The sequence below is a fragment of the Sus scrofa genome, chromosome 1 (assembly GCF_054392235.1).
Source record: "Sus scrofa isolate SSC_HxYL_T2T_F1_AM1 chromosome 1, Sscrofa_HxYL_maternal_Yorkshire_Landrace_v2.0, whole genome shotgun sequence".
Lineage (NCBI taxonomy): Eukaryota > Metazoa > Chordata > Mammalia > Artiodactyla > Suidae > Sus > Sus scrofa.
In genome coordinates, this window is record NC_139383.1 from 160,486,906 (window position 1) to 160,501,916 (window position 15,011).

A 15,011-nucleotide genomic window follows, 5' to 3' on the forward strand; every position below is an offset into this window, starting at 1 on the left:
CTTGCAAAGATTTTCTCCCATTCTATGGGTTGTCTTTTTGTGTTGTTTAGGGTTTCCTTTGCTGTGCAGAATCTTTGAAGTTTGAGTAGGTCCCATTTGTTTATTTTTCTTTTTATTGTCAATACTTTGACAGGTGGATCTGAGAAGATGTTGCTGTCGTTTATGTCAGAGTGGGTTTGGCCTATGTTTTCCTCTAAGAGTTTGATAGTGTCTGGTCTTATATATAGGTCTTTTAATCCATTTGGAGTTTAATTTTGTGTATGGTGTTAGGGAGTGTTCCAATTTCATTCTTTTCCATGTGGCTGTCCAGTTTTCCCAGCACCACTTATTGAACAAGCTGTCCTTTCTCCATTGTATAGTCTTGCTTCCTTTGTCATAGATTAGTTGGCTGTAAGTGCATGTGTTTAATTCTGGCCTTTCTATCCTGTTCCACTGATCTATATGTCTGTCTTTGTACCAGTACCATGCAGTTTTGATGACTGTTGCTTTGTAGTATAGTCTGAAGTCTGGGAGCCTGATTCCTCCAGCTCCATTTTTCTTTTTCAGGATGTCTTTGGCTATTCTGGGTCTTTTGTACTTTCAAACAAACTTCAAAATATTTTGTTCAAGTTCTGTGAAAAATGTCCTTGGTAATTTGATAGGGATTGCATTGAATCTGAATATTGCCTTGGGTAGTATAGTCATTTTGATAATATTAACTCTTCCAATCCACGAGCATGGTATATCTTTCCATCTCTTTGTGTCATCTTTGATTTCTTTCATCAGTGGCTTGTAGTTTTCAGAGTACAGGTCTTTTGTTTCTTTAGGTAGGTTTACTCCTAGGTATTTTATTCTTTTGGATGCGATGGTAAACGGGATTGCTTCCCTGATTTCTCTTTCTGATCTTTCATTGTCAGTATATAGCCATGCAGTCAATTTCTGTGTATTAATTTTGTATCCTGTGACTTTGCCAAATTCGTGGATAAGCTCTAACAGTTTTCTGGTAGAGTCTTTAGGATTCTCTAGGTATAGTATCATGTCATCTGCAAATAGCGATAGTTTTACTTCTTCCTTTCCAATTTGGATTCCTTTTATTTCTTTTACTTCTCTGATTGCTGTGGCTAGGACTTCCAGAACTATGTTGAAGAGTAGTGGTGAGAGTGGCCATCCTTGTCTTGTTCCTGATATCAGTGGGAATTTGTTCAGCTTTTCACCATTGAGAATGATGTTCGCTGTGGGTTTGTCGTACATGGCCTTTATCATGTTGAGGTAGGTTCCCGTTATGTCCACTTTCTGAAGGGTTTTTATCAGAAATGGGTGTTGGATTTTGTCAAAGGCTTTTTCTGCGTCTATTGAGAGGATCATGTGATTTTTATTCTTCAGTTTGTTAATGTGGTGTATCACACTGATGGATTTGTGGATATTGAAGAACCCTTGCATCCCTGGGATAAATCTCACTTGATCATGATGTACAATCCTTTTAATGTATTGTTGGATGTGGTTTGCTAGTATTTTGTTGAGGATTTTTGCATCGATGTTTATCAGTGATATTGGCCTGTAGTTTTCTTTTTTTGTGGTGTCTTTGTCTGGTTTTGGTACCAGGGTGACAGTGGCCTCATAGAATGAGTTTGGGAGTATCCCTTCCTCTGCAATTTTTTGAAACAGTTTCAGAAGGAGAGGTGTTAGCTCTTCTCTAAATGTTTGATAGAATTCGCCTGTGAAGCCATCTGGTCCTGGACTTTTGTTTGTTGGAAGTTTTCTAATCACAGTTTCAATTTCAGTTCTTGTGATGGGTCCATTCATCTTTTCTATTTCATCTTGGTTTAGTCTTGGAAGATTGTACTTTTATAAAAATTTGTCCATTTCTTCTAGGTTTTCCATTTTATTGGCATATAGTTGCATATAGTAGTCTCTTATGATCCTTTGTATTTCTGTCATGTCCGTTGTTACTTCTCCTTTTTCATTTCTAATTTTATTGATTAGAGTCCTCTCTCTTTTTTGCTTGATAAGTCTGGCTAGGGGGTTATAAATTTTGTTGATCTTTTCAAAGAACCAGCTTTTCGTTTCATTGATCTTTTCTATGGTTTTCTTTGTTTGTATTTCATTGATTTCTGCTCTGATCTTTATGGTTTCTTTCCTTCTACTAACTTTAAGTCTTGTCTGTTCTTCTCTCTCAAGCTGCTTTAAATGTAAATTTAGCTTGTTTATTTGGGCTTTTTCTTGTTTCCTGAGGTGGGCTTGTATTGCTATAAACTTTCCTCTTAGAACGGCTTTTGCTGCATCCCATAGGTTTTGGAGTGTTGTATCTTTGTTGTCATTTGCTGCTAGGTATTTTTAAATTTCCTCTTTGATTTCTTCAGTGATCCATTGGTTGTTTAGTAGCATGTTGTTGAGTCTCCACGTGTTTGTGTTTTTTGCAGTTTTTTTCTTGTTGTTGATTTCCAGTTGTATAGCATTGTGGTCAGAAAAAATGCTTGATATGATTTCAATTTTCTTAAAGTTACTGAGGTTGGATTTGTAGCCCAGGATATGATCAATCTTAGAGAATGTTCCATGTGCACTTGAGAAGAATGTGTATTCTGTTGCTTTCGGATGGAATGTCCTATAAATATCTATTAAGTCCCTCTGGTCTAATGCATCATTCAGGGCCTGTGTTTCCTTATTGATTTTCTGTCTGGTTGATCTGTCCATTGCTGTAAGTGGGGTGTTAAAGTGTCCCCCACTGTTATTGTGTTATTGTTGATTTGTCCTTTTAAGGTTGTAGCAGTGGTGAACCTATGTTGGGTGCATAGATATTTAAAATTGTCATGTCTTCTTCTTGGATTGATCCTTTGATCATTATGTAATGTCCCTCTTTGTCCCTGAAAATATTCTTCATTTTAAAGTCTATTTTGTCTGATATGAATATTGCTACTCCAGCTTTCTTTTGATCCCTGTTTGCATGAAATATTTTCTTCCATCCTCTCACTTTCAATTTGTATGTGTCCCTAGAAGTGAAGTGGGTCTCTTGAAGACAGCATATATATGGGTCTTGTTTTTGTATCCATTCAGCCAGTCTCTGTCTTTTGGTTGGGGCATTTAGTCCATTAACATTTAAAGTAATTATTGATATGTATGTTCTTATTGCCATTTTATTAATTACTTTGGATTTGTTTTTGCCGCTCTTTTTCCTTTCCTTCTTCTCTTGTTCTTTTCTGCCTATAGAAGTTCCTTTAGTATTTGTTGTACGTCTGGTTTAGTGTTGCTGAATTCTCTCAGCTTTTGCTTATCTGTGAAGGTTTTGATTTGTCCTTCAAATCTGAATGAGAGCCTTGCTGGGTAGAGTAATCTTGGTTGGAGGTTTTTTCCTTTCATCACATTGAGTATATCATGCCACTCCCTTCTGGCCTGCAGAGTTTCTGTTGAAAAATCTGCCGATAGCCTTATCGGGGTTCCTTTGTATGTTATTTGTTTTTTTTCCCTAGCTGCTTTCAAGATTTTCTCTTTGTCTTTAATTTTGGTCAGTTTGATTAGTATGTGTCTCGGGGTGTTCCTCCTTTGGTTTATTTTATATGGTACTCGTTGTGCTTCCTGGATTTGAGTGAGTGATTCCTTACCCATGTTAGGGAAGTTTTCGACTATTATCTCTTGGAATATTTTTTCTGTCTCCTCTCTTTCTTCTCCTTCTGGCACCCCTATAATATGGATGTTGGTGCCTTTCACGTTGTCCCAGAGTTCTCTGAGACTCTCTTCATTTGTTTTCAATCTTTTTTCTCTTTTCTGTTCTGCATCCGTAATTTCCACTAATCTGTCCTCCACCTCGCTTATTCGTTCTTCTGCCTCCTGTATTCTGCTGTTAGCTGCTTCTAGTGAATTTTTTATTTCAGTTATTGTATTTTGCATCTCTTCTTGTTTCAGTTTTATATCTTGTATCTCTTTGGTCAGTGTTTCCTGTAAGTTATCCATTTTTGCCTCCAGTTTATTTCCAATGTCTTGCATCTTCTTCAGCATCAACAATCTAAAGTCTTTTTCCTGGAGGCTGAGAATCTCCTCATGGCTTAACTGTTTTTTTGGGGTTTTTTCTTTCTCCCGCATCTGAGTTATAGTTCTCTGCCTTTTCATTTTTATAGGTTTTTGGTGTGGTGACCTTTTTACAGATAATAGAGTTGTAGCCTCTCTTACTTCTGATGTCTGCCCCCCTGTGGCTGAAGTCGGTATGGGGGCTTGGTGTAGGCTTCCTGATGGGAGGGGCTGATGCCTGCCCTCTGGTAGGAGGAGCCCATTCTAATCCCTCTGGTGGGTGGGGCTTAGTCTCTGGTTGGGATTAGAGGCAGCTGTGTGCCTGAGGGGTCTTTAGGCAGCCTGTTTACTGAGGGGTGGGGCTGTGATCTCACCTGGGTTGTTTGGCCTGGGGCTTCTCAGCAGCTGGCTGATGGTGGGGCCAGATTTTCCCAAAAGGGCCACCTCCAGAGAAAGACACTGCTGCTGAATATTCCCGAAAGCTTTGCTTTCAATGTCCTTCCCTCACAACAAGCCACATTCACCCCTGTTTTCCCAGGAAGGTCCTCCAAGAACTGCAGTCAGGTTTGACCCAGATTCCCTTGGAGACTTTGCTTTGCCCTGGGACTCAGTGCACGTGAAAGTCTGTGTGCGCCTTTTAAGAATGGGGTCTCTGTTTCCCCCAGTCCTGTGGAGCTCCTGCACACAAGCCCCAGTGGCCTTTAATGCCAGATGCTCCGGGGCGCTTTCTCCCTGTGCCAGATCCCCATACATGAGAGTTTGATGTGTGGCTCAGAACTCTCACTCCTGTAGGTGAGTCTCTGTGAACCAGTTAGTTTCCAGTCTGTGGAGCTCCCACCCAGGAGGTATGGGGTTTTTTATATCATGAAATCACCCCTCCTACCTCTTGATGTGCCCTCCTCTTTTTCTTCTGGAGTAGGGTATCTTTTTTAAGGTTTCTGGTCCATTTTGGTGAAGTGTGCTCAGTCTTTAGTTGTGAATTTTGTTGTTTTTAGGAGAGAAGTTGAGCTCCAGTCCTTCTATTCTGCCATCTTAATCCCGTCTCTGCTTGCAGAGTCCCCCTGCTGTAATTTTTAAGATAGTATTCTCCTATTGTGGAACATGGAGGTTGTTTCCCAGAGTTTCCTGTTAGAAATTACTCTATAATGAGCATATTAAATATAAATCTTTGTGAGCACCTTTGCTCAATTCACAAGTTTACTCTTCCTCGTGTGTTGGGGTCCTCTCAGACTTTCTCAAAGGCTTTCTCCTTTCATGGCCACCCTGCTATGCCACTGTTTCTCTCTCTAGAGGAATCTTCCCATCAGCACGTAAACGTTCTCTAACCTCTTCCATCTTCAATAAACAAAGCCCTCCTCTCACCAGATATCCCTCTCTAGCTCCCAGCTGTATTTCTTCTTCCCTTCATTGATCTTGATCACAGTCTCCACTTTCTAACCTCCATATTCACTTGCATCCACTCTGGTTAGGTATCATCCTCCACTTAGGTAAAGTGGTTTTTTCTAAGGATACCATCTATCTATCCTTACTTTGTCCTCATCTGATCTGACCTCAGACATTCCTTCCAGAAAGTCTCATCTCCATGCTTCTATATACCAGCCTTTTGGTACTCTTTATGCTTCCACATCCTTTGCTACCTTTTCTCCCTCAGCTTGTCCCCAAACTGTTGGGGGTACCTGAGGGTAAGATCTTGGACCTCTTCCCTTGTATACTTCCTCTAGGAGTCTTAACCTATCCCAGGATTCTAACTACCAGGGATATGCCAACTACTCCAAACTTACTTCTCCAGATTCACAGATCCAACTGCCTACCAGGTACTCCCCCTGGATGTCTATTTAGCATCTCAAACCTAACACTGCCACAATAAAAACATTTATTTTCTCTACTGCTTCCCCTAGCATTCTGCATCATGGTAACTCCCTCTGTCCTTCCCCTAGCCTTCTGCATCTCAGTAACGCCCATGACTAGTTGCCTTGTTTTTCAAGGTAAAAATGTAGGATTCCAGCTAGACTGCTCTCTTTTTCTTACCCTTCATATCCAATCCACCTCTCTCTATCTTGAAAATACTTCTGAGTCAGTCAAATCTCTCCATATCCAATATTCCTTATCTAAGCCTCTACTATTTCTTGCCTGGACAACCACAGCAGCCTCCTCATTGCTCTCCAGGCCTTATGTTTTGTCCCCGATATAACCCATTCTCCATGCATCACCCAGAGAGGCCTCTTCACCAGACTTCAATTGCATCTACCTTTACATGATGTCCAAATGATCTGACTTTTGCTACCTTTTAGATCTCTTACCACTCTCCCATGGGTTCCCAATGCCCTACCCACTGGACCTTCTTGCTCTTCATCTAGACCACTACAAGACTTCTCTCCCTGGAGCCTCTGTATATTGATCCTTCTCTTTGGAACACTCTTCTGACAATCCTCACATCTCCTTCCAAGATTCAGCTCAAATGTCACTTTCGCAATTGCTGGCTCTGCCTTCACATATCAACTCCAGAGTTGAGAAACTCGCATATGTGAAAATCACACACAAAACAAATCAAAACAAACAAAAAATTCCAGCCAGATATAATCCAAAGTCCATCAACAGCATAATGGATAGATGATGGTATGTTCATACAGTGAAATAGTAGATCAAAAGGAAAATGAATAAGCAACAAGTAGGGCACTGACATGGTTGAACCTCAAAACCATGTTGAATGAAAGAAAAAAGCCACCAAAGAATAATCTAGTATTGTCAATTTCTATGACATTAAAATATATTGTGTAACTATATGGAAAAGCATGAGAATGATTAATAAACTATTCAAGAGCATGGTTTCTTCCCTAGGGATAGAAAGGGAATGTGATCAGAAGGAGGGGTTTATGAAGCTTCTGAGGTACTGAATTGCACATAGATACTTTACAACTCTTGAATACATGATATTTTCACAATGTGCTTTTTGTTTGTTTTTTTTTAAGAGCAAGATGGGACTAGAAAGCAACATGTTTGTCTTTTCCTCATAATTATGACAATAATGTGAACCACCTTTACTCCATATACCTTGGTTCCCTCACTGTTATGTGAAGAAACTGGACTTGTTGGTCAGGATCTCTTTCTGGTCTTACATTCTGTCATTCAGCAAAGAGCAGGCCGGTTTGAAGGAACCTTAGAGGGCATTTGGTCTATCTCCACATTTTCCAGAAGAATTACCAGTTAATTAAAGCCAGTCCAGGCAAAAGTGACAGAACTTGATTTGGAAATCCCACTCTCCCCTTCTCAGGAAGAAATTACACGGCTCTGTTATACAATCATCTTTAAATCTCTGAAAGCTCTTCCTTGGGAGTTATACAAAACCTCAATACTTTGGGGCCTCTTTTGAAACATTGAGACATACACCCAGGCTTGCAAAGTTTTGGGAGACTAAGTCTAAATGGAGCTGTAAGAAACATCACGGGTCCCAACATTCAGATGGAACGCTATACCTTTTCCTAGAGCACAGTGGGGCAGAGATGCCACAGGTCATATGTGTATGTAGAGGAAACAGCAAGGAATGTTGGGCTAGTGCTCTCCTTGGCCAAAGAATATCTTTGTCAAATTGATACTGCAAATACAATATACTCAATGATCTCTCAAAGGAGAATCCATCTGTTGTGTGTTAATGTTCCTATATGACAAGGAAACTCAAAACCATGTTTCAACATAAATATTTTCTGATAATATAGAGCAAGCATTCTGCTTCTCATATAGCCCCTAGAATTGAACTGCCCTTGAAATCAGGTTAACTAGAACTAAATTTAATCATTGTGCAACCCGATTGGGTATATGAAACCTGGGGTATTGAATATCCTACTTTATGTTGTTTTCATTCTCAATTTCATCTAGTTATTTCCTTAGGGACCACAGAGCCATAGTAGGCAGCAAAGTAATGAAATGTGGTAAATTTGGTTAAAGAGAAATATGACTAAAAATACTTTCCTTTGTTTCATCTCAGCAGCCTCATATATAACATGGCTTACTTTAGTTTACAAAGTACTAAAACTGGTTCTTACGAGGAAAAAGGCAGGCTAAATTTACTGCTCTGGGAAACAGAGCTTACTCAATTTTATAACATATAAAAGTTCTTTGTTTTATAGATATGCCATTAAGGTCTAGGTCGTAATCATTAACTGCCTTTTATACTGGGTGCCAAAGTCAGCTCAGTGAATGTGGAGATCTTCTGAGGCAGTAGATCACAAGGTGCTAGGGAAAGCGCGGCAGTCCTACAGCTTCACCATCTACAAAGCAATTGCGTGGGCTGGGAGGGTCAGCAGGGAAATCTGTTAACACCAACTTGACTCTGGAAACCTTGATCATGATCTCTGAGGAGACAGGCCTTTCTGCTGATACCTGAGAGCAGTTTATACAGATTTCTGAAATAGTTCCCAGTGCAGTAAACTGGGAAGACTCCTGGGTGCTGACCCAAACCATTTAAGAGTGATGCACAAGAGAAACAGAAGAGAAGGGGGAAGAAACTCCCTTCCTATACACCCTGGTTCCTGAAGGGCTTTTTCAAATTTACAAGCTCCGTGTACCACTCCCAATCCCTCACTCTCCACTTTGAGATGCACTGAATGAAATAAGAAATGTTCCTACAGGGGGTGGGTTTACATGGAAGCAGAGGAGAGAAAAGATCGAGAATAACTAACTGAAGAAAGGTTTGTATCTTGGGCAAGTGAGCATGTAAGTGCTTTTAAGACATTAGAGCAATGTGTGTCTTAAAGGACTATTGTGAATGCTGTGAAACATTTAGAATACTGCTTGGAAACACAAAGAGAGTTCAATGTATGTTACAACTCTTGTAGCTGCAGTCTGTTACCATCCAAAAACAAACACATTAAGGTACCTCCAAAGGAAGAAAATGCTAAGTGAACTGCAGCACCCTAGGAGGTTTAATAGAAACTAGTTCCATAAAACTACTCTTTTTACAAGTGGGGGCATTCCTATACTGCATTCAATGACAATACAACATATTTTTTTTTACTCCAAAATAGAAAACTTTTCATTTTCATTGTAAAACAACTATTTAAAAATACAGGAGTTTCTGCTGCAGCAGAGTGGGTTAAGAATCCAATTGCAGTGGCTCCTGTCACTGCAGAGTGAGGGTTTGATCCGTGGCCTGGGAACTTCCCTATGCTGTGAGTGCGGGCACTAAAAAATAAAAAAAAATAAAAAAAAAAAGAGGAGTTCCCGTCGTGGAGCAGTGGTTAACGAATCTGACTAGAAACCATGAGGTTGCGGGTTCGGTCCCTGCCCTTGCTCAGTGGGTTAAGGATCCGGCGTTGCCGTGAGCTGTGGTGTAGGTTGCAGACGTGGCTCGGATCCCGTGTTGCTGTGACTCTGGCGTAGGCCAATGGCTACAGCTCCGATTAGACCCCTAGCCGGGGAACCTCCATATGCCGCGGGAGCGGCCCAAAGAAATAGCAAAAAAACAGAAAAACAAACAAACAAAAAAACAAAAAAAAAAAAGAAAGAAAGAAAGAAAAAAAAAGAATTCAAATAATTCAGACATGTATAAAATAGAAAGCAAAAATCGCTCATATTTCATTCTTTCCAAAGATAACTATTTTTAATAGTTAAGCATATATTTTTCCAGACACTGTCTATGCCTACATACACTTAACAAAATAAAAATCAGTTCATACCACATAGTTTTGCAACTTGCATTTCTATTTAACTGCGAATCATGAGCAAATTTTTAGTAGTGTGGTTGGGAACCATTATAAGGATACAACACTGTTTTGATAAGTATCTGTAGTGTTTTCAATTTTTTCACTACCAAAAACGTTAACAATCATGTGTACATACAGTTGACATCTTATCCAATAATTTTGTGAGGATAAACCCCTAGAAATTGAACTGCTGCATGGAAAAGCATGAAGAAATATCCTAAACCACATTATTCTGGGCGGGAACAGATGAGCCTCATGGGACTAAACAACCTTGTGAATCCCACAACTTGTGCTGCATTACCATTGCGCTTTGCCCTAACCACACATTCCCACAACCCTCCTAAAGCAGCTCATTCTGCTTTCAAGCCATTGTTACATTCTGAGAGCCCTGGGCATCCACCGTCATCCTTCAGAGAACTGTCACAGAGCAGCTGTTATGAACTACAACCTTTTTTACTAACTTTTGGCCCCAAAGCCAAGACCCTTCAGGCTTGTGTGTGAAGGTTTTTGTTAGTTTTGTATTATTTCTCTCGAAATAAAACAAACACACCTATGAAATAGAATAACCCATATATTGAGAAGTGCATAAACATATAGGTGCAGTTCAATAAAGAATTATAAAGTCAATGCCTGTATAACTATCACTGAGGACAAGAAGTAAAACAGATATTACCACTGTTCCAGAAGGACTTCCCTACCACCCCTACCATCTAACTGCCCCAGTCATAATTCCTTCCCTCCATCCCTCATGAGGCACCACTGCACTGGATTTTTAAATGATAATATCTTTGCTTTTCTTTATAATTTTTACATTTATATATGCATCCTTAGACAACATGACTCAATTTTTCCTGTCTTTGGACTACACATGAATGTAAACTCATTCATGTCTTGCTTCCTTATGTTTCTAAGATTTAGACTGTGTTTGAGCTTTTATGAACAGTAATAGTATAAAATCTTTTATGTATTGCCCCATTTCTGGACTCTGTTCCAGTGGTTTGTTAATCTGCATACCACTACCATATTGTTTTAATTATTACAGCTTTGTATAAATCTTGCTATCTGGAGAGCAAGCTCTCCCTTTTTGTTTTTCTCTAAGAGTCCTTGTTTATTCTTGACTTTTGCATTCCCATATCCATTTCACAATATGCTTATCAAGTTCTGAAACAAACATGTTCAAATATGAATCAAAATTGCATTCAATCTTTCCATTACTGAGTTCCAATCTATGAACATGACACATTTACTTGGATATTTTCTAATATAATTCAATAAAGTTTAGTTTTCTCCCTAAAGGTTTTGGTATTTCTGATAATTTTATATTTCTGCTATTACATTAAATTCTTGGTTTGAGGTTTCTTAGATCACCTTGGTGATATGAGTTTGGGCAGAAATCCACTGTGGGCCCTTTACAAGGATTTTTTTGCCTATTCTTTTCCCACTAAGGCAGTACACCCCCATGGCACTCTGAGGGTGGAGCAAATGCAGCTAGTTACTGATGGCTTACCTTTACCATGGGCACAGCCTTCAGGGCTCCAGCAAAGTGTGTGTGCTGCAGGGTGTGGCTGGCCCTTCAAGTCAGGCTCTCTGTCCTTGCATGCTCTGGACTTTTAAATTTCTGCTCCCTTCACTCCTCAACATCATCATCATGAAAACACAGCTCTGTTTCAAATCTGGATTATCATATATCTTAAGAGCAAAAGTGATTCTATTTACCTTTCTGTTTTTTTCTTAGGGTTTTGACTCCTTCACCTTTATGTCCTTGCTCAAGAAAGCCTACGTAAACCATGTCCCTTACCTTGCTCTATTTTTTTTCTACACTTGTCACTTTCTAATACATTATATAATTTATTTATTTGTTCTGTTTTCTTGTCTATCTCTCCCTGCTAGTGTTCACTGATACATCCCAAGGATCACACTAGCTCTTGGCACATAGCAAATACTAAATAAATGTCTGTTGCATGAAGGCATGAAAGACTTTGAGAATAAGAGTTTTGTTAAATGGTGAGAATCTAAAATAGTTTACATGGGCTTAGCAGCAAATGTTTGTGAAGAAATGGAACCACAGAGGTAAAAGAATTTGTAACTTATGGAAGCCTTTGCATTCCTATATATAGTTACCCTGACACAGAAAAATATACTTACTTGAAAATTTTAATTAAAAATAAGACACTGTGACACTATGTAGGATATAATGCGAATATTTTAAGCACCAATAAATAATGACATGACATCTTTAAACATTTTTAAATACTGACCATTCTCAAGCAACAACAAATAACCAATACATTATTAGTTCCAGCATAATAACTAATGTGCAATTTGAAAAAAAGCAAAAACTGTTAGTGAACTGGTTAGTCAGATAAAAGCTAGTCATTGACTAACCCATATTTTTAACTTATTTGCTATGTAAGCAACAAATAAAATAATTATGTAATATGTAATCATAGTAATATATAATAAAATATAAATAAATATTAATATAGGAAGCAATTCTGTGAAATTTAAAATATGAAAGGTATACAACAAGCATTTTTATATTTCTATGAATATAAGTTTTAGCATTAATTTTGGCATATTTATTTTTTAAATGCAATGGCCAGTCTTTTAAGATTCTGTATGTAGGCAAACATAAAATCATTTATCTATGGTTTTAAAATTATGATGGTTCTAAAACCAACATAAAATTGGAATGTGAAGAATGATTTGAGGCCAAGGTGATAATTATTCTATGATACATATAAATTACCCAAAATTTAAACAAGGAAGTACAATTAGTTTTCCTTATTTGGATGTGGAATTATTTTGGCTTTCAAAATTATAAACTTTAAAACAAAGTAAAATCTTCATTGATTTCTCCAGTGAATTTTTTATTTATTTTTATTTTTTTGGTCTTTTTAGGGCTGCACTCGTGGCACATGGAAGTTCCCAGGCTAGGGGTCTAATCCAAGCTGTAGATGCCAGCCCACGACACAGCCAAAGCAACACCAGATCCAACCTGCACCTGCGACCTACACCACAGCTCAAGACAATGCTGGATCTCTAACCCACTGAGTGAGGCCAGGGATTAAACCTGCATCCTCATGGATACTAGTCGAGTTTGGTACTGCTGAGCCACAATGGGAACTCTCCAGTGAATTTCAGCATGACAATTTGGTCTGGAATCTTGCCTTTGAACATGTATTAGTAAATAATCAGTCTATGAAGCTTTTTAGTAAATCATACATATACTGATATATGTATATATGTTACTTGTGTACATATTTTATGGTAAATATTTCAATATGGTAAATATTATAAGATGAAAAATAAACCTACTTTACACCAGTAAATAGCCTGATCCTAACATAAGCAGACTTTGCCATGTAAGTTAACATTTATCTAAATACTTTCCTATTAACTCTAAGTTTTAGACACTAATTAAATGGAGGAGGAGCTATCAAGATTATTCATATAGGAGTTCCTGTCGTGGCGCAGTGGTTGACGAATCCGACTAGGAACCATGAGGTTGCGGGTTCGATCCCTGGCCTTGCTCAGTGGGTCAAGGTTCCGGCGTTGCCCTGAGCTGTGGTGTAGGTCGCAGACGCGGCTCGGATCCTGCGTTGCTGTGGCTCTGGCATAGGCTGGCAGCTACAGCTCCGATTTGACCCCTAGCCTGGAAACCTTCATATGCCGTGGGAGCAGCCCAAGAAATGGCAAAAAGACAAAAAAAAAAAAAAAAAAAAAAAGATTATTCATATAAAAATTGGAAGATATTACATACTTCTTAAGCAGTGGATTTATCTTTTTAAATTATTTTGCTAAGTGCAATAGTAAAATAAGTCTTTATTACCTGGGGTATGATAAATGGACAGTAGCAGGAAGGCAGCCTATACATGCAACAGGGGGGACACTGGTTTCAAGAATAAGTACATGCTGTAGATGACTAAGTGACCAGATACACATCCCTATTAAGGGCACTTCCATAAAAAAATATGTACTATTTTTTACTGCAGTCTACTAGTTATCTAACATATTATTTTAGAAAGAGAAAGCACACTCAAAATAGGCTTTAAACCAGATGTATTTCCCTATAAAAACATTAAAAATTATAAAATAGAGATAATTCTGAAAAAATGTTTACCATAAAGGTATGTAGTAAATTAATTAAAAAGGTACATTTTCAAGAATAAGAATTATATTTACAGTTTTGAAGTAGAGTTTTTGTTCATTTTTGCCTTAAATTGAAGTAGCAAAAGCAGCAAATCATATTAAAAAATTTTAAGTTCCACTTATATTTGTCTTTCTGCTCACTCTGTTTTATTTAATGAAAGATTATTTCAGTGGAAAATTTATGAAGATTTTTGGTTTCTTTTAAATATCTTACCACAATAATTATAACTCATTTATACATTAAACATCTAAAATGTTTGAAAGCCAGAATAATACTAGTTAGGAGAGAAACTCCATTTCTGTTTCCCTCCCTTTTTTTTTCCAGTGTACGGAAGCACTTGAAGTTGTTACAGTGAAATGTTGGAAACAATTTAAATGACAATCAGTAGGGGAAGTTATATATACAATATATCCACATGCAACAGAATACTATGCAACTATGAAAAAACCTGTTGAGTGAAAAAAGAGTTTCCAAAGCAGGGTATGGAGCCTGATTCCATGTTCACAGAAGTGTGTGCGAGGTGTCCATCAATGTTCAGAGTGGTTATCTCTGCAAAGAGGAATCACAAGTGTTTTTTTTTTTTTTCTGTTTTGGTTTTTTCTTTTTCCCTTTTTTCTTGAAACTGTTTTGTATTACTTAAAATTTTTATAGGGGTATATATGAATTTTATATTTAGGGAAAATTCTTTTCTATAATGATATCCTATGATTTGTTTTCCCATTATGTTATTCTTTCTAGCTGATGGAATGATTTTTTTTTTTTTTTTTTTTTTGTCTTTTTGCCTTTTCTTGAGCTGCTCCCGCAGCATATGGAGGTTCCCAGGCTAGGGGTCTAATTGGAGCTGTAGCCACCGGCCTAAGCCACAGCCACAGCAACTCAGGATCTGAGCCGCGTCTGCGACCCACACCATAGACCACGGCAAAGTCGGATCCTTAACCCACTGAGCAAGGCCGGGGAATGAACCCACAACCTCATGGCTCCTAGTCGGATTTGTTAACCACTGTGCCACGACGGGAACTCCCGGAATGATTTTTTCATTGTAAAAAATCATTTGGTTCTTAAGTAATTCAAAGTGGGAAAGTGCTATCTTTCTAAAACAATATGAAATCTAGAGTAGATATCATTTATTTAAAAAAAATGAAAATAAAAAATTTTAAGGCATTCTAGAACATACATCTTTC

The 15,011-nt window shown here is 38.2% G+C and overlaps 1 protein-coding gene across 2 annotated transcripts in view; it reads right to left on the reverse strand.

Moving 5' to 3' along the window:
• The window catches only part of C1H18orf63 (chromosome 1 C18orf63 homolog), an 85,248-nt gene that overhangs the window by 31,965 nt on the left and 38,272 nt on the right, over positions 1–15,011 (reverse strand). Inside the window, exon 15 of one of the 2 annotated variants that reach the window (XR_014815728.1) lies at positions 14,279–14,379. The gene's annotated coding sequence lies outside the window, so the exon portion shown is untranslated. Of the gene's footprint in view, positions 1–11,862; positions 14,380–15,011 lie in introns of those variants that run through there. The other variant, XM_013993265.3, reaches the window with a different exon arrangement.